Source organism: Oratosquilla oratoria, chromosome 21, assembly GCF_046742065.1.
Source record: "Oratosquilla oratoria isolate Oo_2021 chromosome 21, ASM4674206v1, whole genome shotgun sequence".
NCBI classification, from domain to species: domain Eukaryota; kingdom Metazoa; phylum Arthropoda; class Malacostraca; order Stomatopoda; family Squillidae; genus Oratosquilla; species Oratosquilla oratoria.
In genome coordinates, this window is record NC_134797.1 from 31,322,076 (window position 1) to 31,327,076 (window position 5,001).

Below are 5,001 nucleotides of genomic sequence, written 5' to 3' on the forward strand. Positions count from 1 at the left end.
GTCCAGGAATCGTCTTCAGGGGGTATAACGGTTACAAGAATGTGAACTCCTTATTAATCGCCGAAATGGTATATATATTTTACCATATTCGGCGATTTATATATGAGTTCACATTCTTATATAGTTATATCCCATATATACGATATTGGACGGGAATCGAAACGTCGGACAAATAAACACTTCAATTGAAGGTGTTTATTTTTCCAACGTATGGATTCCCGTCCAGGAATTGTCTCTTACAGGGATATATATATATATATGTGAACTCCTTATATATATATATATATATATATATATATATATATATATATATTTCCAGTAAGCGCTGAACTATCCCCAGTTGTTTTAAAAAACGATTAGCAACTTTATGGACGGGGATCGAAACAGGTGGTGATGAAATAAACCCTTCAATTGAATCTGGTCTTTTGCAGTTTTCCATTTATAGATCTTCCAAATCTTCTCTTATGTTCTTATATATATATATATATATATATATATATATATATATATATATATATATTTGTGTGTGTGTGTGTGTGTGTGTGTGTGTGTGTGTGTGTGTGTGGGTGTTTGTGTGTGTGAGACTCTTAAGCCATGAGGCGATTAGATCCGGCCAAAAGCACCATCTTTGTCCTTTGTGTTCGAGATAGAAATCCAATGCGCTTAATATTTGATCTGAATTAAATTGAACGTGAAGCCACACTCCCGGGACCTTTCCCCACGCATGTGATTGGCGTAACATGGGGGTGGGGACAATTGAGGACCAATCACGACCCTCGCCTTCTTACGTTCACCCAATCACGTGCATCAGCAAGCAAAAGAAAGGATGGGGCTCAATTTAGTTTGAATAGAATTGTGTTTAACAAAATTGACAAAAAAAAATACATATAGATATGTGTGTGTGTATTTTTCATTTTTGCACTTGCACTTTCGTTTGCAGCTAACCTTGTTAGTTATTTAACTGTGGTTGAAGCAAGAGCGAGTGGAGAGATCGATTACGGAGGCAATTTTCACAATTCTTTGAGCAACACGCAACGTGAGTCTCCGACAGCGATTTCGAGGATGGAGCTTGCCTTGGGTGGGTTGGAAGCACGCAGAAGCTCCCAGAGCGTCCCAAAGTCTTCTCGCCAACCCCACAAACTCCTCCTTCCCCCCCTCTCTCTCTCTCTCTCTTTCTCTCTCTCTCTCTTTCCGTCTCATACGAAAGAGAAAACTGGAAAATAATATTTTCTCTGCATGGGCTTCTGTGGCGTGACTTTGGGTTCTAAATCTCCTCCTTCCTCTTCTGAGGGAGACAACTCTCCCCGCTGTGGTCTTTTGTCAGCAGGCGCACACACCAGCGCTGTATCCTTGGGGGACAATATCGCACCAAAGAGGAGGACTTACCTAGTAAAGGAGAGTTTTAAAGATCGCAGTAAAGAGGAAGGGTGGTAGAAGTGAAATGATTAGTATTCTTCTCAGGGATGTTAATATTCTCGAGAAAAGAAACGAAAAGAAAAGAAACACACACACAGACACACACACACACACACACACACACACACACAAACACACACATATACACACATTTACATCAAACATTTACGTTATACCTACACTTTCACAGTTTCACTTTAAAATTTGACCTGTATATTCAGTGCAACAAATTCTCGATTTCCATGGTTATTATATTACCTAGATTATTTTGGATGTACATTTCCATCCATATATCCTCTAATTTACTGTGAAGATGTAATCTTGCCACAGTAATTTCCTCTGCCTCATTTTCATCTTTTTAATTTCTATATGATCTTATCTGGCAACAAGAACGCGTTCTCTTTCTCTGCTCTGGTAAATGATATCCCTACGGATCAGTCAGGAAGTAGTCTTTAATGATGAAAATAATATTTGAATTGTTTTAACTTTTGTCATTCTTCCTTCCTGCTGCTCTTCTTGAATCTCGCCGTGGCCATTTCGGTGACTTCGCCTCTTCAGTGGGATATTGTCGTAAGGGATGGAAGTAAAAAAAAAAAAAAAACGAAAAAAAAAAAACGAAATAATGCCCTGGTGGTGTAAACGGAAGGCTATTGATCTCGCATTTACTTGTTTGTGAGTTCGAGTCCCATACATATCTCCGATTTCCAGCAGTGACTGTTACCTTCTCCATCTGTCCAAATGCATAGGGCAAAGGTGACTTCATCGGCAGCAGCTACTCAGCGTCTCCTGGCGTAGGTTAATCATCAACTCCTTTGCTTTCCGCTCATTTGCTTCATCAGGAAGCCCAGAGACCTATTAATCTCTGTCACATCACCCACCTTCCTCAACAAGCTAATCATAAACTTCTTCAAGTCATTAAAACATTTTTTACCATCATTTTTATAATCTTAGTTTCAGTTTGGCCTGACCTAGGCACATCACTCGGGCTTGGCTGTTATTTTTTCTACATAACTTATGCCTTTGCCTCCCCACCCCAAATAGGAACCAGCTGAAAGTCCTCTTTCTCTCTTTCGCTCCCCCCCCTCTCTCTCTCTCCTTCCCTCACTCTCCTTATCTCTCTCTCTCTCTCTTTCTCTCTGTCTCTCTCTCACACACACACCTGTGTCAGATGCATTTCACGTTCATGTTTGCTTTCCACTTTGCTGAAAGACTTCTGGGCTGACGTGGTGCTTGTGACCCGCGTCTGTAAACAATGGATGCAGTACACAAAGGGAAAGATCTACATTTCCTTTAAGCTATGTATATATACATATATATACATATCTATCTATCTATCTATCTATCTATCTATCTATATATATATATATGTATTGCAACAATAATCACAGTAAACGCGTGACTAAATAATTTGGCAGAAACCACGGGGAACTCAAACGATCAAAATTGACGAAAACGTTTAGTATCCCAATCTTTTGATTTCCTTGTGGTTTCTGAAAAAATACATACATACATACACATATATGTATATATGTGTATATATATTTATATATATATATGTATATATATGTACATATATATATATATATATATATATATATATATATATATATATATAAAAGATGTTGGCAGATGGAACTTATAATCAGAGTGTTCCGAGATCGAAGCTCGAGAGGCAGGGAGAGGAAGAGGGGATGGCGATAGTTTCCAGCAATAGTGGGGAAGGCGGGGTTGGGGGGTTGGGACTTGGGGGCGGGGGGGTCGGAGACATAAATGTAGAAAAAGTCATAAAGCCGGAAAGTTTTAGTGAGAGGAAAACTGAAATGAGAAGATGCTGATGGAGTGAGTGTTAATATAAGAAAAGGCATGTGTTGCATTTTATACTTGTTGACTTGTTATTTATGTCGAACGTGTGTACATTCCCTACGAGAAGTGAGTTGATTTCATTTCCTACGTGCAATGGTGGATATCAAATTGCAAAATTACAGTAGAAGTGATATATGTGCCAGGAAAATACATTAGAAGAGTACACAGAGACTAATGCAGTGGGAAAGTTATCATGGAAGAGGGATTAGCTACATCAGGAAAGCTCACAGTTGGCAGAAGTGGACATATCTGGCGAGGGAGTAGCTCTAACGTCCTGCAGGTGATATTTTTCTTAAGGTGGCACGCCGTGGGATGCCCAGTGGTAGGAACATGTTCCTGTTAGACTGATGCAGGTCTAGTAATCGGGAGGACTAGAAAGTCGTCCGTTTAGAGATTGATTGTGGGGGTAATTTTCTTTAAGGAAAAGGTGTCTTTTTCAGTCTCATGCTATAATAGTACGAGTAGTACACTTTCTAAATGGTTCCTCCTAAGAGCGCAGTTATGTATGGAGGTGTAATTTTGCTCGGGGGCACCGCTCAGGAAACCCATGAAACGTCCATGAAACGTCCATGAAACGTCCATGAAACGCCCATGAAACGTCTGGATAGTCTTGTAGTAGTCATCCCAATGTGGGAATTACGAGGCTCACAGGCCTAATGCTGACTATAAGACGAGTGCACCTGGTGACTACAGTGAGGGTTGGGAGGTCTTGATGCTGAATTGTTACGATGGAGGAGATGGGAGGCCTGGGTAGGTTGATAATAAATCATAATTCACAATGCATGAAGGTTCAACTGTTCTTACGTTCCTTTTATGGATGTTCTTCACTACACGGTCATTGGTCTGATAGGCGGTAGACATTTGAGACTTGTATAAAATAGTGACCGATACTGTTCCTTCATCATGGGTACCAGATATCTTACCATGATATATATATATATATATTATATATACATATACATATACATATATATATATATATATATATTATATATATATATATACAAGTTGGTGTGGGTACCCACTGCCTACCAGAATTTGACTGGTAAGCTCAAGTTCTGGATGTGTTCTTTTCCAGATGTTATGGTGAGACAACACTCTCGTCACATAGGTCCCATCTAGGGATTTCCCTGTGGTCATTAAGGCAATACCCTGTGTTAATGTCCTATACATGAAGTATTTCTCCCACCATTTTGACATGAACGTCTTAAAAAGGGAGAGAACCGTCTTGACTTCTTTCCAACGAGAATCTTAGATCTGATTCTTCTTCAAGCAGGTGACGGAGATGGAATAATTCTTGATCATCTTCAACTATGGCAAAAGTGCCACTCACGTGCTGGCAATAAATATGAGGTCTTCGTAGTCCTGGAAAACGTTCTTTATGGCTCCCATAAAAAAGTTAGCAAACAATGCGTCCAGGAGGAGGGTGTGGGTGTGGGGGGCCTATAAGTACACCGTCCAACAGTAGGAACAGGATTCCACTGAGACACATAAATGATGTCTATTTCGTACACAGTTGGAGACAAACTACTGGGGGAACTCTTCAAGAATGTTGAACTTGGGAGTTGAGTTATCCCGGCTGGCACGATCGGGGATGTTTGACTGTGCCTATGCGTTTATTTATGTATTTTATTTGATATTTACATCATTATAGTTCTTGTTTATTTATTTATTTATTATTATTAGGATTTTTTTTTCTTGCATCCGACCTAGATATGGACC